The sequence below is a fragment of the Callithrix jacchus genome, chromosome 11 (genome assembly GCF_049354715.1).
Source record: "Callithrix jacchus isolate 240 chromosome 11, calJac240_pri, whole genome shotgun sequence".
In the NCBI taxonomy this organism is placed as follows: Eukaryota; Metazoa; Chordata; class Mammalia; order Primates; family Cebidae; genus Callithrix; species Callithrix jacchus.
This window is the reverse complement of record NC_133512.1, coordinates 17,310,384-17,334,069: the sequence shown is the minus strand read 5'-3', so window position 1 is coordinate 17,334,069 and position 23,686 is coordinate 17,310,384. Positions and strand designations below refer to the sequence as shown.

The window sequence follows — 23,686 nt, the reverse complement described above, 5'->3', positions numbered from 1 at the left end:
GATGGGCATTTGGGTTGGTTCCAGGTCTTTGCTATTGTAAACAGTGCTGCAGTGAACATTCGTGTGCATGTGTCCTTATAGTAGAATGATTTATAATCCTTTGGATATATACCCAGTATATAAATCCTTTGGATTTATAATTGCTGGGTCAAATGGAATTTCTATTTCTTGGTCCTTGAGGAACCGCCACATTGTCTTCCACAATGGTTGAACTAATTTACACTCCCACCAGCAGTGTAAAAGTGTTGCTATTTCACCACATCCTCTCCAGCATCTGTTGTCTCCAGATTTTTTAATGATCACCATTCTCACTGGCATGAGATGGTATCTCAGTGTAGTTTTGATTTGCATTTCTCTAATGACCAGTGATGATGAGCATTTTTTCATATGTTTGTTGGCCTCATGTATGTCTTCTTTTGTAAAGTGTCTGTTCATACCCTTTGCCCACTTTTGAATGGGCTTGTTTGTTTTTTTCTTGTAAATCTGTTTTAGTTCTTTGTAAATTCTGGATATCAGCCCTTTGTCAGATGGGTAAACTGCAAAACTTGTTTCCCATTCTGTTGGTTGCCAATTCACTCTAATGACTGTTTCTTTTGCCATGCTGAAGCTATGGAGATTGATTAGGTCCCATTTGTCTATTTTGGCTTTTGCTGCCAATGCTTTTGGTGTTTTGGTCATGAAGTTCTTGCCTATTCCTATGTCCTGAATGGTTTTGCCTAGATTTTCTTCTAGGGTTTTGATGGTGTTAGGTCTTATGTTTAAGTTTTTAATCCATCTGGAGTTAGTTTTGGTGTAAGGTGTCAGGAAGGGGTCCAGATTCTGCTTTCTGCACATAGCTAGCCAGTTTTCCCAACACCCTTTATTAAACAGGGAATCCTTTCCCCATTCCTTGTTTTAGTCATGTTTATCAAAGATTGTATGGTTGTAGATATGTTGTGTTGCCTCTGATGCCTCTGTTCTGTTCCATTGGTCTATATCTCTGTTTTGGTACCAGTACCATGCTGTTTTGATTACTGTAGTCTCTTAGTATAGTTTGAAGTCTGGTAGTGTGATGCCTCCCGCTGTGTTCTTTTTACTTAGAATTGACTTGGCTATGCGGGCTCTCTTTTGGTTCCCTATGAAGTTTGAGGTAGTTTTTTTCAGTTCTGTGAAGAAAGTCAATGGTAGCTTGATGGGGATAGTGTTGAATCTGTAAATTACTTTGGGCAGTATGGCCATTTTCACGATATTGATTCTTTCTAACCATGAACATGGAATGTTTCTCCCTCTGTTTATGTCCTCTCTTATCTCGTTGAGCAGTGGTTTGTAGTTCTCCTTGAAGTGGTCCTTTATGTTCCTTGTTAGTTGTATTCCTAGGTATTTTATTCTCTTTGTAGCAATTGTGAATGGCAGTTCGTTCTTGATTTGGCTCTCTTTAAGTCTGTTATTGGTGTGTAGGAATGCTTGTGATTTTTGCACATTGATTTTGTATCCTGAGACTTTGCTGAAGTTGCTTATCAGTTTCAGGAGATTTTGGGCTGAGAAGATGGGATCTTCTAGATATACAATCATGTCGTCTGCAAATAGAGACAATTTGGCTTCCTCCTTTCCTATTTGAATACTCTTTATTTCTTTCTCTTGCCTGATTGCTCTGGCTAGAAGTTCCAGTACTATATTGAATAGGAGTGGTGAGAGAGGGCATTCTTGTCTAGTGCCAGATTTCAAAGGGAATAATTCCAGTTTTTGCCCATTCAGTATGATATTGGCTGTTCGTTTGTCGTAAATAGCTTTTATTATTTTGAGATATGTTCCATCAATACCAAGTTTATTGATGGTATTTAGCATAAAGGGCTGTTGAATTTTGTCAAAAGCCTTCTCTGCATCAATTGAGATAATTATGTGGTTTATGCTTTTGGTTCTGTTTATGTGGTGAATTACATTTATAGACTTACATATGTTGAATCAGCCTTGTATCGCCGGGATGAATCCTACTTGATCATGGTGGATAAGCTTTTTGATGTGCTGTTGCAATCAGCTTGCCAGTATTTTATTGAAGATTTTTGCGTCTGTGTTCATCATGGATATTGGCCTGAAGTTTTCTTTTCTTGTTGAGTCTCTGTCGGGTTTTGGTATTAGAATGATGTTGGTCTCATAAAATGATTTGGGAAGGATTCCCTCTTTTGGGATTATTTGGAATAGTTTCAGGAGGTATACTAACAGTTTCTCTTTGTGTGTCTGGTAGAATTTGGCTGTGAACCCATCTGGACCTGGGCTTTTTTTGTGTGGTAGGCTCTTAATTGTTGCCTCAACTTCAGATCTTGTTATTGGTCTATTCATGATTTCAGCTTCTTCCTGGTTTAGGCTTGGGAGGATGTAAGTGTCCAGGAATTTATCCATTTCTTCTAGGTTTACTAGTTTATGTACATAGAGTTGTTTGTAATATTCTCTGATGATGGTTTGAATTTCTGTGGAATCTGTGGTGATTTCCCCTTTATCATTTTTTAATGCATCTATTTGGTTATTCTCTCACTCTTTTTTAATTAATCTGGCTTGTGGTCTGTCTATTTTATTGATCTTTTCGAAAAACCAGCTCCTGGATTTATTGATTTTTTTTTTGAAGGGTTTTTCGTGTCTCTATCTCCTTCAGTTCTGCTCTGATCTTAGTTATTTCTTGTCTTCTGCTAGGTTTTGAGTGTCTTTGATCTTGCTTCTCTAGCTCTTTCAATTTTGACAATGGGGTGTCAATTTTGGATCTCTCCACTCTTCTCATGTGGGCACTTACTGCTATATATTTTTCTCTAGAGACTGCTTTAAATGTGTCCCAGAGATTCTGGTATGTTGTGTCTTCGTTTTTGTTGGATTCAAAGAACTTCTTTCTTTCTTTCTTCATTTCATTGTTTATCCAGTCAACATTCAAGAGCCAGTTGTTCAGTTTCCATGAAGCTGTGTGGTTCTGAGTTAGTTTCTGAATTCTGAGTTCTAACTTGATTGCACTGTGGTCTGAAAGACTGTTTGTTATAATTTCCGTTCTTTTTCATTTGTTGAGGAGTGATTTACTTCCAATTATGTGGTCAGTTTTAGAGTAGGTGTGATGTGGTGCTGAGACGAATGTATATTCTGTGGATTTGGGGTAGAGAGTTCTGTAAATGTCTATCAGGTTTGCTTTGTTCCAGGTCTGAGTTCGAGTCCTGGATATCCTTGTTAATTTTCTGTCTGGTTGATCTGTCTAATATTGACAGTGGAGTGTTAAAGCCTCCCACTATTTTGTGTGGGAGTCTACATCTCTTTGTAAGTCATTAAGAACTTGCCTTATATATCTGGGTGCTCCTGTATTGGCTCTGTATATATTTAGGATTGTTAGCTCTTCTTGTTGTATCAATCGTTTTACCATTATATAATGCCCTTCTTTGTCTCTTTTGATCCTTGTTGGCTTTAAAGTCTATTTTGTCAGAGAGGAGAATTGCAACTCCTGCTTTCTTTTGCTCTCCATTTGCTTGGTAAATCTTCTTCCATCCCTTTATTTTGAGCCTTTGTGTATCCTTGCATGTGAGATGGGTTTCCTGGATACAGCACACCAATGGGTTTTGGCTTTTTATCCAGTTTGCCAGTCTGTGTCTTTTGATAGGTGTATTTAGCCCATTTATATTTAGGGTTAATATTGTTATGTGTGAATTTGATTCTGCCATTTTGATGCTAGCTGGCTGTTTTGCCCATTAGTTGATGCAGATTCTTCATTTTGTTGATGCTCTTTAGCATTTGGTATGTTTTTGAAGTGGCTGGTACTGGTTGTCTTTTTCTATGTGTAGTGCCTCTTTCAGGAGCTCTTGTAAAGTAGGCCTGGTGGTGACAAAATCTCTGAGTACTTGCTTGTTTGCAAAGGATTTTATTTTTCCTTCACTTATGAAGCTCAGTTTGGCTGGATATGAAATTCTGGGTTGAAAATCTTTTCTTTAAGGATGTTGAATATTGGCCCCCACTCTCTTCTGGCTTGTAGGGTTTCTGCCGAGAGATCTGCTGTGAGTCTGATGGGCTTCCCTTTGTGGGTAACCTGAACTTTCTCTCTGGCTGCCCTTAGCATTTTTTCCTTCATTTCAACCCTGGTGAATCTGACGATTATGTGCCTTGGGGTTTCTCTTTTTGAGGAATATCTTTTTGGTGTTCTCTGTATTTCCTGGACTTGAATATTGGCCTGCCTTGCTAGGATGTGGACATTTTTCTGGATAATATCCTGAAGAGTATTTTCCAGCTTGGATTCATTCTCTTCGTCACATTCAGGTACACCTATCAAACGTAGATTAGGTCTCTTCACATAGTCCCACATTTCTTGGAGATTTTGTTCATTCCTTTTTGTGCTTTTTTCTGTAATCTTGCCTTCTCGTTTTATTTCATTGAGTTGATCTTCGACCTCTGATATCCTTTCTTCTGCTTGGTCAATTTGGCTGTTGAAACTTGTGCATGCTTCATGAAGTTCTCATGTTGTGTTTTTCAGCTCCATCAATTCACTCATATTCCCCTCTAAGTTGTCCATTCTTGTTATCATTTCCTCAAATATTTTTTCAACATTCGTAGTTTTTTGCATTGAGTTAGAACATGTTCTTTTAGCTCACAGAAGTGTCTCATTACCCACCTTCTGAATTCTGATTCTGTCATTTCATCACACTCATTCTCCATCCAGCTTTGTTCACTTGCTGGTGAGGAGTTGTGATCCCTTGTAGGAGGAGAGGTGTTATGGTTTTAGGTGTTTTGCTCATTTTTGCGCTGGTTTCTTTTTATCTTTGTGGATTTATCCACCTGTCATCTGTGTAGTTGCTTATTTGCAGATTGTGTCACTGAGTGGACGTCTAGGTTGTTGATGGTGAAGTTATTACTGTTTTGTAGTTTGCCTTCTAACAGTCTGGTCCCTCTGCTGTAGGACTGCTGAGGTCCACTCCAGGCCCTGCTTGCCTGGGGATCACCTGCAGCAGCTGCAGAACAGTAAGGGTTGCTACCAGTTTCTTCTTCTGCTATCTTTGTCTCAGAATGATGCCCGCCAAATGTCAGTCTGGTCAGTCTTTTGTGAGGTGACTCTGGATATACAGGGGTCAGGGAGCTGCTTGAGGAGACAGTCTGTTCTTTATAGGAGCTCAAGAATTGAGCTGTGAGCTCCGTTGTTCTTTCAGAGCTGCTAGGCAGGTACATTTAGGTCTGCTGCAGCAGAACTCATAAACTGCCTTTTTTTCCCCAGGTACTCTGTTCCAGGGAGTTACGGCCTTATTTATGAGTGTCCGTTGTGCTGCTGCCTTTTTTTTTTTTCCAGGGCTGCCCTGCCCAGCAAGGAGGCAGCCTAGTCACTGTCTGCCTGCAGAGGCTTTGCTGAGCTCCGCCCTGCTGCCATTGAGCATCCCTGTAGTCCTGTTTATATGGGTGTGGTTAGAACTGCCTTGGCAATGGTGGCCCGCCTCTGTAATGGTGGACTCTCTCTGTTATGGTGGGTTGCTTTGGGAACAGCAAGCTGCCTCAGCAATGGCAGACTACCTCCGTAGAAGTGGAGTGCCTCGGTAATGGTGGTGCTCCCTCCCCCACCGAGCTGTACCATCCTGGGTTCAGCTGTTTGCCATGAAACTCTCAACCCCAAGCGTTTCCAATTGCTGGGGTTTTTTTGTTTGTTTTTGTGGGGGTGGGACCCCCCCCCACCCTGAGCCTGATCACCTGGCTCCCTGCCTCAGAGACTTTTTTTTTTTTTTAAGTTGAACTTTTGACTCTCTCTTAGGTGTTCCAGTCGCCTGCTGAAAGGGTGCTGGGATCTGTATGATTTCCCATGCAGCGACCCACTGCACTGGCAGAAACAACGGCGCTGCCCGGGAATCTTCTGGCCAGCTTAAAAAGGCAATCAGACCTGTGTATTTTGTATGGAGAGCCGCCATGCTGTGGAGCCAGCAAAACAGTCATGCCAGCTAAAACAACTGTGCTGGCCAAGACAGCCGTGCTGGCAACCTGTAGGGCTCCTCTGCCTAGGAATCTCCTGGTCTGTGGGCAATAAAGGTCCATCTGGAAATGCAGCATCCACTCACCCTCTGCGCTTTCACTGGGAGCTGCAATCCTGAGCTGCTCCTAAAAGGGCCATCTTGGATCTTCTCAAGACATAAACATTTATAAATGGCAGACATACCCCATGTTGGATCTGGGCACAAATGTGCAATACATTGACAGGAAGACAGTTCACCTATACCTAGGATATATTAGGCTTTTAAACATGAACTAGTTAGTTGATAAATTAGCTTCTTATTTTTCCATCCTATATACAGTTATAACTCTAGAATTCTCACACAGACACAAAGGGAAGATAAATGACATGTGGCTGGACTGTGTTATTAGCCCTGGTAATGTTTTTCTTGAAAAATTCCTTGGGTTTTCATCATCATGTTGTAATTGTTTTTATGTGGTTTAGAGATGTGTTCAAGTGCCTTCTTTCTTCAAATGACATATACACATTACACCATTTGGGTGAGTTACTTTTCTTCCCAAAGTTACTAACACATGTATTTTGTAAATAGTAAAAGACCTACTACACCCCCACCTCTAAAAGCAGTGTAATCTACTAAAGTTTCAATGTTTCTTAATTGTATAATATATTAGAATACATATTCTTTCCTTTTTGTTTTTATGTTTGCTTACTTTTTACCTATATTTAAAATCTCTAATAATTGGACATACAATGCATTTTTCTGAGGCATGAACAGCATCCCATCAACAGCCTGGGAAAGCAGAGGCAGAGTTGTTATACCAGTGATAAGTACTGGGGATCAGAATGCAATCATGAAAAGATAGGTGACCCCAGATAAGAGGAGATGAACAACAGGAGTGGGATGAGAGCAAATTCATGCATTTTTAGCTATTGGCAGACCAGAATGAGACTACACAAATATCTGAAGGCAGAACAAGGTAAGACTTTTAAAGTCCAGGCAAAGAAAACAAACTAATTGAAGTAAAGGATAAAATAGGAGAAGGAAGGGAAGCATTAATTACTTATTTTTCTTGGGTTCCATAGTAAAATATTCTTTGCTCTATTATATTGCTTATCACATTTATTTTAGTTGATTACGTTTGTCTTCCACATTCAGTTATACTAGAATACTTCTAGCTTCAGGGCCTTCTTTGTAGCACACAGTTATATACTTAAAAATTTTTTAAATTAATGAATAGATCATTAAAGTTCTTCGAGTATAAATACTTTAGTAATTAAGACAAGTTGCTTCTATGTTGAAAGTTAAAGTGATGACAGTGTGTACAACAAAAATTGTAAACTAATCCCTGAGAGATTATTTTCATAAGGCAGTTTCAAGTGTTTTTTATTTGCTTGCATCAAAATAATATCTTACATTTATATCATGCTTCAATTTTCACAAAACATTTTTAGTTATTATACAATCTGATAATTATACCAGCCTGTGAAGTTAATAGAGCAAATATAATTCCCAATTTTTATTTTTTTTTAATTTGTTTTTTAAAATTATAACTATGTAAGATCTGTTTATTTGGCAATATGGTAAAAGAGCCTTAACAAGTGTGGTTCAGTAATCTCAATGGAAATTTTACTACAGAAGTAAATCAAAAACAAAGTGAAATATTACATCCAATGGTATTAATTTCTGTATTATATATAATAATAAAAAGGAAAATAATATAAATGACTTACAAAATAATTGGTTGAATAAATTATGCTGTTTCCATTTGATAGAATATTATTGTACCATTAAAATCACATTTACAAATTAATTAAGATTACATACACATGTACAATTGTTATCTGTGTTGTGTACATTTTTAAACAAAATGCACCAAAATGTTAACAAAGGTTGTTTCATGTAATGGGATCATGTGTGAGGTTTTTTTTTAATGCCCTGTGTTTTCCAGATTTTCTGCAGTGAAATGAATTATATTCACAATCTTGAAAGCAATAAATGTACTTTAAAAAGTTAAAATAGGAGCCAAGTAGAGAAGACATTGCTTATCTCTCCAACATCAATTCACTTCTCCCCTTCCTAATGGAGCACCAAGTTTCTTTACTCCAGAGAACGACTCTTTTAGCCAGTCAACGCATAGCTTTTCTGGCCATTGCCTTGTGACCATGAGTTGAACCAGCTTGAGGGTGAAGCCCACAGTGAGGACACACAGTGAAGATATAAAAAGAACTGGAGCATTCATGATGGTGTTGAATTACTAGTCCTTATTATACCTGAACCCCAACCTGTCCTAGACTTCTTAGTTCAGTCAAATAGGAAAGTTTCTTTTTTTTAAGCAAGTTGGGTTTTCTGTTACTTGTAGCTAAAAATATTCTAAATGCTACAGTATTAATTACAGGAAATTTGTAGAGGATTCGAAATAAAGGGAAAATACCACTTATAGTTTCATAACCTGAATGTCTGCTGACATTTTGGTAAATTTCCTACTTTTGTGTGAACTTTTTTTCATGCTATAGGTACCATATGTAGTGAGTATTTTTCTTAATATTATGATAGATATATTTCCATACTATTTTTTAACCTCTTTAACATAATTCTGATGACTATAATATTCATACATTTCAGCAGAAAAACTAGAATAAGGTTTGTCTGTGCCCACTGTTCATAAAGACATGCCCAAGACTGGATAATTTATAAAGGAAAGAGTTTTCATTGACTCATAGTTCCACATGGCTGTGGAAGTCTCACCCAATCATGGTGGAAGGTGAACGAGGAGAAGAGTCATGTCTTACATGGTGCCAGGCAAGAGGGGATGTGCAGGGGAACTCCCGTTTATATAACCATCATATCTTGTGAGGCTTACTCACTGCCAGGAGAACAGTATGAGGGAAACTGCCTCCATGATTCAGTTATCTCCACCTGGCCCTGCCTTTGATATGTGGGGATTATTACAATTCAAGGTGAGATTTGGGTGGGGACACAGACAAACCATATCATTGCACCTCTCACCCCTCCCAAATCTCTTGTCCTCACATTTCAAAAGCAATCACGCCTTCCCAGCAGTCCCCCAAAGTCTTAATTCATTTCAGCATTAACTCAAAAGTCCACAGACCAAAGTCTCATCTGAGACAAGTCCCTTCTGCCTATGAGCCTGTAAAATCAAAAGCAAGTTAATCACTTCCTAGATACAATATGGCTACAATCATAGGGTAAATACACACATTCCTAATGGGAGAAATTGGCCAAAAAGAAGGGGGCTACAGGCCCCTTCCAAAACCCAGCAGTGCAGCAAAATCTTAAAGCTCTGAAATGATCTCCTTTGACTCCATGTCTCACATCAAGGTCATGCTGATTCGAAATGGGTTCCTACAGGCTTGGGCGGCTCCACCCTTGTGACTTTGCAGGATACAGCTCCCCTTCTGGCTGCTTTCACAGGCTGGCATTCTGTGGCTTTTCTAGGCACACAGTGCAAGCTGTTGGTGGATCTCCCAATTTTTGGGTTGGGAGGACGGTGGCCCTCTTCTCACAGCTCCACTAGGCAGTGCCCCAGTGGGGACTCTGTCTAGAGGCTCCCAGCCCACATTTCCCTTTCACACTGCTTTAGCAGAGGTTTTCCATGAGAAATCCACCCCTGCTGCACACCTCTGCCTGGACATCCAGGTATTCCCATACGTTCTCTGAAATCTAGCAGAGGTTCCCAAACCTCAATTCTTGACCTCTGTGTACCTCCAAGCCCAACACTGCATATAAACTGTCAAGGCTTGGGGCTTCTTCTGTCTGAAGCAATGACCTGAGCTGTATATTGGCCCCTTTTAGCCACAGCTGGAGCTGAAACAGCTGGGATGTGCAGGACACCATGGCCTTGGGCCACACAGAACAAGGGGGTCCAGGCCTTGCCCACAAAACCATTTTTTTCCTTCTAGGCCTCCAAACTTGTGATAGGAGAGGCTGCTGTGCATGTCTCTGACATGCCCTGAAGACATTTCCCCATTTTCTTGGTGAGTAACATTTGGCTCCTCATTACTTATGCAAATTTCTACAGCTAGCTTGAATTTCTCCCCAGAAAATGGGTTTTTCTTTTCTATCCCATTGTCACTGCAAATTTTCTGAACTTTTATGCTCTGCTTCCTCTTGAGCACTTTTCCACTTAGAATTTTCTTCTGATGGGTACCCTAAATCATCTCTCTCAAGTTCAGAGTTCCACAGATTTCTAGGGTGGGCAAAATGCCACCAGTCTCTTTGCATAGCAACAGTGACTTTTACTCCCATTTCCAACAAGCTCCTCATCTCCATCTGAGACTACCTCAACCTGGACATCATTCTCCGTATCGCTATCGGAATTTTGGGAAAAACTGTTCAATAAGTCTCTAGAAATTTCCAAACTTACCTACATTTTCCTGTCTTATGAGCCCTCCAAACTGTTGTAACCTCTGCCTGTTACCCAGTTTCAGAGTTGCTTCCACATTTTTAGGTATCTTCAGCAATGCCCCACTTGCAATACCAATTTACTGTATTAGTAATTTCTCACACTGCTAATAAACACATACCCTAGACTATTATAAAGGAAACAGGTTTAATCGACTCTCAGTTCCACATGGTGCAGAAGCCCTCACAATCATGGCAGAAAGCAAATGAAGAGCAAAGTCACATCTTACATGGTGGCAGGCAAGAGAGCATGTGCAGTGGAGCTCCCCTTTATAAACCATCAGATCTTGTGAGACTTATTCATGATCAAGAGAACAGCACAGAAAAACCTTGCCCCCATGATTCAGTTACCTCCCACAGGGTCCCACCCACGACATGTGGGGATTATTACATTTCAAGGTGAGGTTTGGGTGGGACACAGAGCCAAACCAAATCATATGGTTTAAGCCTTGCTAATTGTTGGACATTTTTATTGCTTTCAAATTTTCACTATTATGTGTTGCGTTACAGTTGACATCTTCTTAACTTAAAATTTTGTGATATTTTAAAGTTGTTTTTTTATGCGAAATACCCAGAAGTAGAATTGCTAGATTTAGGTATTTCTAATCTTCTGGACCATTTGCCAAGTGTATTTTCTATAGATTATGCCAATTTCCAGTACAACCAATGATATATCAGAATATGTATTTTATTGCATGTTTTCCAGTATCGATTTTAAGTCATTCATGTAATGTGATATATGGAAATAGTTTCTTCCTCTATTTTCGTTTTTTTGAGTACTAGTGAGGTTTAACTTCTCTGATGTAATAATGTTGCTGTTGCTGGTGGTAGTTATTTATTGAGTGTTTATTATATGAAAGATATTGTTTGAAACCTACTACATAGATTTTCATATTTAATTTGCCTAAGTTTGTGAGTTATTGTTACTCTAATTAGTACATGAGGAAAATGAGTCACAATAATTTAATACCTTCACAGGTTTAATAGCTGGTAAGTGGTGAAGATGTGTCAGTTACAATTTGGTTTTGTGGCAAGATCCTGAGGGCCCTGATTCAATGGTTCCCTATAGGTCGTTCAGTGGCTCTCCAGCACCTCTTGACCTCGGACCACTTGTACCCTTTCCCCCCCAACCACCACAATCCTTAGTGCAGCTTTTGTCCTCAAGGTTGCAGATGCCCTTATGCCTCCAGGCTCTTAATTGGCCTTCCATTCAGAAAAAAATACAAAAATGAAAAACCTTCTACAGGACTTTTACATTACGTTGAATGGAAGTGTCACAGGGTCACCTGATACTATAAGGGAGATGAGAAATTGATAGCTTCATTTTTTTATTCTCATTAATAGAGAAAAGTATTTAAAAGGAGACAAGGACTTTGAATGAGTGTTGAACAGGCCAGTGTCTTTTTCTTACACAAATCATCCTTTTCACTTGTGTGCATTGATACACACCCTTCACATTGGTAACATATACATGTAATGTCCGCATTCTTCTCCCCATGTAATACAACTTCAAATTCTCACCCAGTTACTGCATCTAACTGATGCGTGTTGAGTCATGGATGATATGGAGAAGTTTGCATCAGGTCCAGGGCCCATATGGTCTAGACAGTTTATCTGCCTCTACCTCATAAAATGTGTGAGAAAGTAGAAAGTAACTGATTTAAAACTCCCATGCAGAAAATGGAGGAAAGTCAAATATATCTCAGTACTTATCCAGGTGGACAAGATACAGTGAGACCTTCCTGCTATCAACTTTGTTTAAGTTTTTTGTTTGGTCCCTGGTTCTATCCTGTGTAGTTGTCTTCTTTATTCCTTGCATTCCCCCTTCTGGAAGCTAAACCGTGTTTCAGTTTACTCTCTTTGAGAAGTCAGAGGTCCAAGACACAGGGTGTCATTGGCCGCATTTGGATTTTTCTTGGGCAGAACAGGTCTCTTTTGGTGGGTTGTGTTGTGTTGTGTTGTATCATCCTGGTCAAGCATGGTGACAAAGGATGCAGAGATGCCTCAAGGCCCCAGCTTGTGCTTGCTCTCCTTTGTTCTGCATCCAGGTCATCTTCCTGTGATCCGGGGCATGTTCATATCCTTCCATGGTTATGGACACATTTATGTGGCTTCTTTAGTCAACGAAGAGACTCAATGCCTAGAATGTGGAGGACCCTCTTGATTTGGGAGTCAACATTTATTTCCACTGGGCATGGTCCTCCTGCTCATTTCTTAAGTCACTGGAAAGCCTGACAATTTTGAATGGGGCTCAGAGTAGAAACTGGCTCTGCAACCATTCCAGGCCACTGTGAAAGGTGCTCTCCACTTGGAAAATGCAACACATCAGTACAAGCATGCTCAGAGTGTCATGGCAGATAAAGGTGTCGTGTGAACTCTTGGACAGGATACTAGAGGTGAGGATCATAGTGTGAACCTTTGGGATGTTAGAGAAGGCCATGCTATTCTCTGTAGATAACTATTCTCCTTTTGAGAAGCAGTTTTTGGATTGGTGCTGGTTCCAGTTTGGGCCAACAAGTTACTATGTAATCTGAGCTACATCATGAGAGAGGTGTTGTCTAAACCACTGAGACAAGGAGTTGGGTAAGCATAGCAGCACTCTTTTATCCACTGGGAATGGTGTAACAGTGTGTACAAGATTTGGCTCAAGCAGGTCCTGAGGAAGTGGTAAGTTGAACAAACAAGTGGCTCAAACCTTCATGGTTTCTGCTCTTGCCACCCCCATTTCAGCCTGCCCCTATGACCTCATGGGGAGTTCTTTATGATATCTGAGCCTCATTTATAGATTGGTGTACACAGTCTGTTGGCAGCAGCCACAAGTAGACAGCCCTACCCACAGGGCTGGTCCCGAAGGAGAGTGGGGAAGAGAAATATCAATAGATCAGGCTCAGAGCAGTACACCAGTCTGTCCACCTTGTTGAGAATGAGAGATGACTAGAGGTATGGACCTGCACAGATTCTTAAGCAATAAGTCAACAATGTGGCCCAGAGGCATAGAAGGAATAAGATTGGAAATTCGGTGACAGTGTTGTAAGAAAAGTGTATGTAACTAGATATGTCCAAACAAGCACACAACATGTAGGAATGCACACTAATGAGAAACTCAGCAAATAACCTTAGGAACCCAGTGGACAACATGACTCTTTCTGTAGGCATTGGTCAACCTCTTTCTTCTTTGCCAAAAGGTCATGAACAAAGTGGCCGTGAAAATAAAGATGGAAGGTCCGCATGGTTACCAAGGCATAATCTAGCTACAGCTCTTCTGAGTGCCCAGTTTTCCAACAGCAGAGTCCACCAAGGAGCCCCCAGTATGGCAGCACTGACCAGGGAGACAGCCAGCCAACTGGTACCAGCTTGATTACATTGGATCAAGTTCATCATGAGAGGGGCAATGCTCTGTCCATATTGAAATTTGATATAGATTTGCTTTCCCTGACTACAGTATTTCTGCCAAAACCACCATCTGTAGTCTTACTAAATAAATATATTGCTGTTGTATTCCTCACAGCAGTACTACTAACCAGGGAACTCATAATCAATGACGTGTGGCAGTGGGCTCATATAATTCATTGGTTGTACCATGTTCTCCATTACCTTGTAGCATCTGGAGTAGTAGAATGGTGTAATGGGCTGCTGAGGATGCTTATGATGGCAGCTGCGTGACATCATTTAGTTGAGCTACTGTAATCTCTTCTGGGTGTGATTTTTGCTCTGAATCAGCAACGAATAGCAATTTGCCAAATCACCCTCATTGGTTCTATGGTCAATGCTGTTTTTCTAAATATTGTAAGGAGGGCATAGTGGAAAGCCCTAGAACTGTCCCTTCTGATACGACTGTAATATATGGTGCTATTGCTTCCATGATTAAGAGCCATGGGTCTCAGAGTTACGTATGGGTTGGAGGGGTGGTGATGGGAATAAATTCTCACTACTACCCTGGTTATCTACTAGCAAAACATTTGCTTCCTGTGTCTGTCATTTTGGACTCTGCTATTTTGGAAGTCATACTTCTCAAGGGAGGAATGCTTCCAATAAACTGTAAGCCAGGACTGCCACGTCATGTTGTTGAACCAGCTGGCACAAAAGAGGTTGCTGTACTGGCTGGAGTGGTTGATCCTAACCATCAAGGGGAAATTGGGTTCCCATTACACAGCAGAGATAGGGAGATGCTCTGTGGCATATCTGAGTACTTCTTTGTCCTGTGGTAAAAGTTAATTGAAGATTATAACACCTAGTATAGGTGGGGCTGGTAATGGCCCGGAATGAAGGTGTGGCAGCTATCAAAATGTGGCTCTCTGACCTTCTGCTATAAGGAGTCACCGACCGATGGCTCCACTGCTGCACTCTGATTCCACCCTGTTTGCGCTGCATCCATGCCTCTAGACTGAGCATAGCAGAGGCCTTCTGTCAGCCTTTCCTGGCTATGCGAGAATTTCCTGTGGCAGCCATGGCTGGAGGGCCACTCCTTCGCAGCCAGTTGCTGCTCAAAGCTAACTGCAGTCTAAGGCCTTCCTCACAGGTTCAGACCTGCATTGTTATCCAGGGGATATCCCAGCCTCTTCTCTCTTCCTTCCCTTTTCCTCTCACAGACATTTTAAACTATAATATATCTCTTACACATCTAATCCTATTTTTTTTAGTTTCTCAGCGGATTCAAACTAGCCCAAGTGATGCCAGGAGATTCTGGCCTTAGAATATAGGCAGTGGAATGGGGCTCTGGGACTCATTCATTGCCCACTCCCTGTGAGTGGCCTGTGTCTATAGGTGTGATGGGTTAGGTCTAAGAAGGGGATAAGGGTGCCAGCAAGGACAGCAGAGGTGGCAGACTACTGTTAAATGAAACTGATGCTTTGAAAAGGAATGAGAAACTGAGGGATTGAACAAGATTGATGGCTTTGGGCAAACTTACTGCTAGAAAAAGTGATAGAAATGCCTAAGCTGCAGGTGGCAGAAGAAAGAATAGAGAAGCCGATAGAATTGGGAATGCTGGAGCTCATAAACTCTATGAGGTCAGAAAAAACCAACAGAGCGTTATGCCCCACAAGACGACTCAAGGACACCATTCATGGCACCATCAGGGGCACACTTGTCTAAGCACTACCAGCATCACTAAACACCTAATTGGTGGGTTTTCTCTATTGGCCAGGATTGATGGAAGAAGAGGTAGACATAGTAATGCAAGAACTAGAGGCAGATGGAATGCTTAGCTATGGAGCACCAAGTGACTACACACCCAGAACTGCCCATTATGTGGAGTCCTCTGACCCAACAGCAGTCCATTCACAACTGAGTCCAAGCAGGTCCAGAGGTCCCAAGTAAGCTACATTTGCTGACAGACCAAACTCCCAAATCACCCACAACAATCGTACCATTTCCCTTCCCCAAGCTCACATGAGGAAAAATTGCAAGCTTGATTGCTGGGTTCTGTCAGTAGGTGAAGCCAAAATTTGACAGTGACTGCCCTGTTTTAGGGGAGATCCAAAAAACAGTGGAGAGGGGAGAATATGTTTAATGCTTAGACAGCAGCCAACGATGTGGCTGCAGCCAGGGACCTGGGAGGAAAGATGGAAAGACTGGAGGCTAGGAGGTCTGAGGCAGAGGCCTGTGGATGGACACATGGACATGAGTGCAAAGTGTGAAGACTTCAATTGCATTAGTTAAGACTCAGCAGAAAACACATACCTTAAAAGAGACACTGAACAACCAAGTAGGTAATTTTTCCAGGTAATTGGCATTGATCATCTTTCATCATCATCAGCTCTGCCAGAACCCCACCAGACACATGAAGGGAGTGGCCAAGATAGAGCAATGGAGTGATATATGCACCCAATAGCATGGATAGCTGCTTTCCTAGGCTTATGTAGCTACTACCACCTCTGAATGTCTAACCTATCTGGAAAAGAGGCCCAGACTGGGTCCCAATACAGCACTGTTCCCCAGGGACACCAGTCATCCACTCAGAAGCAAATTAGTGCCATCTGGCCAGTCTAATGGTTCATCTTTACAGGGATGCATATGTACTCATTGAGTGTGTACATACTGTATCTGTATGTGTGTTCATGTATATATACATATGTGTGTGTATGTACACACATATACATACACATATATGTATGTGTATATATTTGTGTATGTATACATATATGTGCATATACATATATACACACACACATATACATATATATACGTATCACTGCCATCCAGGGGCTAATAGAAGGGCTGATGCCCACGCTTGGAATCCTACACAAAAGAACATATGAACAGCATTTACACCACTTCTCAGCACAGGAGGTGCAGAAATGGACTAGGCGCCACCAAACAGGAAGACAGGAGTGCTGCCTGCTTTTATGCCTGGAGGGTGGGTGAGAGACCAGCTCCTGGTGGGCCCATTCAAATCAGAGGTACGTAGTTGTTTACCTGGAGTAAAGTGCAAACAGCCAGAAGGGTTTTTTGCTGTCAGGTCATGCTTTTCCTGTGCTTTGGCTTCTCTTGGAGCATTTATGGTCTGTTCCTGTTGGTGGATCTGGAATTTATGGGAGGCAATAGAGAAACCATGGAACAGACTTGGGTGTCGTTCCTCAAATCCTGAAGTCCTTGGGCAGCCATCCCCTTCTTTCCAACTTCCAGAGATTTTTATGCTTTTTTGTCCAGGGTTTTTAGTAGTAAGAGGGAGAACCTGGGAGAAATGGGGCTAATCTACCTTGACAGAACCAGAAGTCTCCCGTAATATAATTTTATCTTAAGACTTTAAAATATCTAGTGACAGTCCCTTCTCCATTCTATTGTGACTTCTCCTTTGACCTTGGCCTCTTCAGTAGCTGGGACCACAGGTGTGTACCACCTCGCCCATTTTGTTTCTTAATTTGCAACATATGGAGACATTTTATTTATTAATAGATTTTCTTATTGAGTTATAGTTTAATTGAATTGTCAGGATTTATAATTCACGGGATGTCAGTGCTTTATAATGAAACTTTATACCTCAGAGTAAAGTCGTTTATAAATTTTCCACATGCTTGTATTTTGTAACATTTTAATGAAGAATTATGCACCTATTTACTAGATAAGCTTTGTTAATTTTATTGTTCAGGTATTTATATCTTTTATGGTCATTTTGTCTTCTGTTTATTCCACTACTACATATAAGAAATTACCATAAGAATTATGGTATGTCTCCTTGCCTTATCAAGATCTAGTGCTTTTACCATTTTATAACCTTATTCTTTTTTTTTTTTTTTGAGACGAAGTCTCACTCTGTTGCCCAGGCTGGAGTGCAATGGCACGATCTCAGCTTACTGCAACCTCTGCTTCCCAGTTTCAAGCAATTCTTCCGCCTCAGCCTCCCATGTAGCTGGGATTACAAGCACCTGCCATCATACCCAGCTAATTTTTGTATTTTTTTTTTTTGACAGCGTTTCACCACATTGACGAGGCTGGTCTTTAACTCCTGACATCAGGTGATCTGCTCCCCTCAGCCTCCCAAAGTGCTGGAATTACAGGTGTGAGCCACCGTGCCCAGCCTATAACCTTATTCTTTAAAAATGTGGTTGAAATAAAGATATTTTAATGAAATGAAAGCAGAAAAAATTAACACCAGTAGAAATTCACAAAAAGAATATCAAAGAGTATTCTTCAGGCAGAAGAAAAAGGATTTGCAATAAAAGGTGAAGAAAGCAATAAAAACTAAGAAATTATCCAAGATATGGCTAAATGAATAATGACTTAAATTAGAAGAAGAAGTTTTCAGATTTAAAACACACAGAATTAAGATATATCGAAACAGTAAATATGACGAGGGGATAGTTAATGCATTGTCTGTAAACATGATAAAGGCATCAATAAGTATTAGATCTTAGTAAGTCACAGCTGTATACTATATGGGGCACTAATTATATGTGTGGAACTCTAAATTGGCAGTTCTTTTCATTCAGCATATTAAAGACGTTTAACTGCCTTCAGAATTCCTTTCTTGTCCAAAGATAAGAATATTAAACATGCATCAAACATTCACAGTTGTCAGAATTCTTTTTTACATGGAATCTGTCTGTTTCCTCTGGCTGCCTTTATGATTGTCATTTTTAATTCCTTTCACTTCACTGTAGTGCTGCTACTTGGGAATTCTTTGTTTTATTGTCTGTCATCAACTTTAGAAGGCCATCAGCCATTTTCTTTCTAATTATTGTTTTCCTGCTACATCCTATCCTTTTTCACCTTTTGGAACTTCAACTTAATATTTGCTGCATTGTTTACCTCTTATGCATCTTCTATCTGTACTTCTTTTCATTTGATCTGTCTTTAGAGTCACTCTTCTCTCTTAAGCTGTTTCTAATCTGTTAAATCCAGTCAACTAAGTTTTTAATTTCAGTTGTTACATTTTGCAGTTGTTGTTGTTGTTGTCGTTGCTAGGTCAGTTTAGGTTTCTAATCCTCTGCTGAAATTTCCAATTTTGTTCTAAGGTCTTTGAATATAGATTTATTTTATATCTGGGTCTGATTATTCTATCATTAGGAAACTGTGATTCTGAACCTATTGTTTCTGCTCTATTTATTTATGTGGTCTCAGATCAGCTGTGCACCTTGGATGCAGCCCTCTGGGGCCACAAACACATATGGGGACGTTACCTGCTTTTGTGTACTCAGACTCTAAATATTGCTCCATTTTTTCCATAAATGTCAAAAAGTGCTATTCAGCTTCTCAGCATGCTATTCCAACAGGAAGTGTACTCAGGGAAAAATGCTCAGAATGCCAGACTAAACTCATTTGGGCTTTTCCAGCTGTTGGTCTGGTAGGTTTTCCTAAGTATTTAGTTCTCCAGTGGCTTCAGGAAGAACTGTCTGTTCTGTCCAGCTTTTCCAGTTGCCCTTTGTATGTAGGAGGATTGTTCTGAATTGCCTAATCTTCCAGTTCAGCAACGGGAAGCCTTAAGAAAAAATAATTTTTGTTTTATTTTTTAAAAAGCCTTTCTCCCAGCCAGCGCAGAGGAGCCTCTAGAATGTTTTCATTAAAAAAAAAAAAAAAATCTGGGGCCCGGCGCGGTGGCTCATGCCTATAATCCCAGCACTTTGGGAGGCCGAGGCGGGTGGATCACGAGGTCAAGAGATCGAGACCATCCTGGTCAACAAGGTGAAACCCCGTCTCTACTAAAAATACAAAAATTAGCTGGGCATTGTGGTGCACGCCTGTAGTCCCAGCTACTCAGGAGGCTGAGGCAGGAGAATTGCTTGAACCCAGAAGGTGGAGGTTGCAGTGAGCCGAGATCGTGCCATTGCACTCCAGTCTGGGTAACAACAGCGAAACTCCATCTCAAAAAAAAAAAAAAAAAAATCTGAATCTAAGATATTTACTTACTGTTAGTTCATATTTCTAGATATGTGGTTTCATAATCATTACATTTACTTTTAGAAATGACAAAGTAGAAATGTATTATCACAGTCAATAACATGGGATATTATTAGATGCTACTTCAGTGTACAGCAATGTTCATCTTTCATTTAAATAAGAGAAATCAAAGTTATATATTTGAATGAGGCTCAAGGACTATGTTTTAAATAACTCAAAATATTTAAAACATTTTGAATATTTTTTAATGATATACATACATTTTATTTATCTTGCTTAATCTACTTTCAAAAGTTGAAATATTTCAAAGGATCATCTTAAATGTGACTCTACCTGGAAGTGCAAAACCCAGTTTAATAAATACTTTATTTTATAAATCAGTTCAATACACATACCCATCCAACAATACATACAAATTAGGCCTAATTATTTAAATTCAGCTCCACATAAAATTAAGGTATTACAAAACATTTTTCTGGTAAATATATATATAAATGGGATAAAAACTAATATATAAATTATATATGTTAAATTTAAGCATATGAGGATAGAATATTTTTCCAAATGAGAACTGAATTATTCATTTATTAGAATCTTCAAAATGTTTTGATTTCAATAGTCTCATATTTCCAATGTATTATGTTATAAACACTTTGAATAGACCTGTGCTTTATAAATATTTATCTATTCTAGGCTACATGTTTTACAAATATTCACTCATTTCATCCTTAGTGGTTGATACCACTCTCCTCATGTTACCGATGAGCAATCTGAGTTACAGAGAGGTAGGTAACGTGTACCTGATAAATAACCAGTAAGTGGTAGAACTGGGATTAGAATCAGACCTCCAAAGGCCAAAGTCTTTACTGGCAAGTTACATTAAAGCAAATAAATTGCAAACATTTATTGAGAATACTTATGATATAAAAGTTAAAGGATGCTCTGGCCTTTGTTTCTAGAGACTGTGTTTCTATACCTATGGAGTGAGGCTCAGGCCAGGGATGGGAACAACTCACCTATGCCATTTAACTCTTATCATCTCTGCTGGAAACCAGACCCATCCTCCAGCCAGCATGTTCTCACCCTTGATTCCTGAAAGCATCATGGGCATTCCCTTTTGATCAGTTTGCTCTCCTCTTTTCCCCTCACTTGAGTTCCCTTTGGTATCTTCAACACTAAGCACAGTGTTCTCCATCTGTCAGATGCAGGAAAAGTGGTAACTGACAATTTATTAATGGTTACAGTTGTTATGTAAAATTGATGTTTAATAAATTTGTACAGGACATGAACACTTACTGGAAAACTTTTACCTAATAATTTATAAAGACATAACATTGTTCTTGGTCTATAGAAACTGTCTGAAATTTGTAAGTGTAATAAGTACAGCACGTTAGTACATTTTTCTTACAACAGTCTATTAAAATGAAGACAAAAAGCTATAATTTTACATTCATTGGGTACCTTGTAAAGCATCACACAGATTTGGTAAATGATATTATTTAAAATGACTTTTTTTAAGTTTTCAAATACTGAGTTTATGGAAGAAGTATTTGAAATTATTTTTAAAATTAATTCCAATTATAAATAGTCAATAACACAATTAAATACATATGTGTATATGTATGTGTATTATTCATGCTATATTTATAGCTATATGCAAATAGTTGTGGACTTTACATAGCTGTACTGACCTAGACAAATGAGAATAACAAACTCAGCCAAGCAGTCTCTCCCCATTCCCCTACACTCTTCACTGCTTAGCTCCAACTTTCTGTGATTATCTGACTTAAAAGGAATTTCTGGCCAACAATGCATTGCTTCTCTTGTCTTTTGTTTGCTTTGTTTTCTTTTAATCAGACCCTTGCTTATATTTATATCTATCTTTCCTCGCAGGGAATTGAGAGAGTAACTGTGTAACTGTTTGTATAGATGCATGTGCAGAAAAATGAGCTGCCAGCTGGAAAATTTACATAATCCTGAGGAATAAATTTAAAGGAAAATTATCTCATCCAAATACCATTTTCATTATTTTCCTTTTTTTCTTCAGAAAGAGATTCATCGTGTATTAAATTTTTTGAGTTTTTAAGTCATAGTTCTTAATATTTTAAATGTTTCAGGCAAACCTCAGTTTCACTCTATCCTAAATTTCAACATTTCCATTTTGCTTCCATATCTAAATTGCTGTCTCTTTTTACTTTCCCTCCTGGTCATTATATAACATGATTTGTCCTCTGAAGTGTAAGTATGCTGTTTATTGTACTAAAAAAAAATCCATTATGTTTATTTTAAAGACATTTACTTTCTTAGCTTCAATAGAGGGCACATGTTGAATCTCACTTCAGTGTTGCTATTTGTAACAGACATTTTTTAATGTATCAATTGGCCATAATTAATCTACAACCTACAAAACGATATATAGAACATAATGATTTTGTATCAAGCTCCTTTATTGCACTCATGCCAATCTTAAAATGAAAATCTTTCCCTTGAGAGAAAATAGGGTGGGGCTGGGAGCAGTGGATAGACCCGGCGACTGGTGGCTGAGCCCCCTGGGGTCACCCCTGTCTACCCACGACCTTCACCACTGCTGTTATTGTTTGGAGTGGGAACAATCTTTGTTTTTAAGAAATAGCATACACTTTGAAACTACAGTTTAACATTATGTAACATGGGTAGATCACTTTTTTAATTAATCTATATTAAATTAAACTGAGGTTTGTGAGGATGAAATATAAAATATGTATACAGGGTATATTAGAGAATATAACTAGCTGGAGCAGGCACTTAGTTTTTTTATGTCATTAGAACATACAATAGTAACCATAATTTTATCACTAGCTACTATGAATCAGGAAACAGCAAAACTTTGCTTAAAAGTATAAGTCATGATACTGATGTAAGTTAATTAATGTGAAAGTTCAATATGGCATGTGATGCTATCACTTTTTTTATTGGTGTAAGGATATTTGCTGGTATACTTGACTCAGAGCTTCGTGGGCCCAAAGACCATGTATGGCTTTATCACCCAGGCCTAAACTGCATTTGACATGTAGAATGCAATCAATAAATAGATTAAGACTCATTGCTGCTCTCCAGGGAAGAATATTTGGAAGCAGGTAGAGGTATTCATTCCACTCCTAACTCTGCCCCACGCAGGACAGCTTTGGAACCAGACAGATTTGGCCTAATTTCCATCACTGAATTTTTTTTTTTTTTTTTGAGACATTGTCACACTCTGTCAATCAGGCCAGAGTGCAGTGGCGCAATCTCCACTCATGCAACCTCCACCTCCTGGGTTTAAGGGATTCTCCTGCCTCAGCCTCCCAAGTAATCAAGATTACAGGCATGTGCCACCATGCCCAGATAATTTTTTTTGTATTTTTAGTAGAGATGGGGTTTTACCATGTTGATCAGCCTGGCCTCGAACCCCTGACTTCAAATGATCTGCCTGCCTTGGCCTTCCAAAGGGCTGGGATTACAGGATTGAACCACCATGCCTGGCCCATCACTGAAATTTGGGTAAGTTACCCACCATATGTTGACTTCCTCATCAATACAGCAGGGTTGATAAAACGAAGAAATCAGATAAAATAATTTGAAATTTGAAATAGCAGTGTTTGTCATGTAATCATCATCTAATTAATAGCAATTTACTTCTCTTGGCTCCAGAAAAATTTGGTCACAATATTTGGTTATATTTTGTAAATTTCAATGTGACAATCATATCTAAACAACCTGATGCTTGACTACTATTTTAAAAAAGAGTAGATTTAGGAATCAAAATATAGAATAAGCATTTAAACTAGGGAGGTCACAACATTTTTGTGAGGAGCTAGTATTTTTTACTTTGACAAGTATCACCATTAGCATTCTAGAATTAGGGATCTATATTCTAGAATTATCTTATTTATGGGGAGTGGGGTGAAAGACCGTTTTGGAAATTTCTGTCTAATTTCTAGAGGTTCCTGGCTTAAATGCAAATGATAAGACTTCAAATCATG

General features: G+C 39.4%; 1 protein-coding gene across 3 annotated transcripts in view; it reads right to left on the bottom strand.

Moving 5' to 3' along the window:
- Positions 1–7,280: 7,280 nt before the first annotated feature.
- The window catches only part of VWC2 (von Willebrand factor C domain containing 2), a 149,870-nt gene continuing 133,464 nt past the window's right edge, over positions 7,281–23,686 (bottom strand). For 2 of the 3 annotated variants that reach the window (XR_013523691.1, XR_004727852.3), the window contains 2 exons: positions 20,702–20,880; positions 7,281–16,869 (listed from right to left, as the gene is read on the bottom strand). The gene's annotated coding sequence lies outside the window, so the exon portion shown is untranslated. Of the gene's footprint in view, positions 16,870–19,907; positions 20,881–23,686 lie in introns of those variants that run through there. The other variant, XR_001913087.4, reaches the window with a different exon arrangement.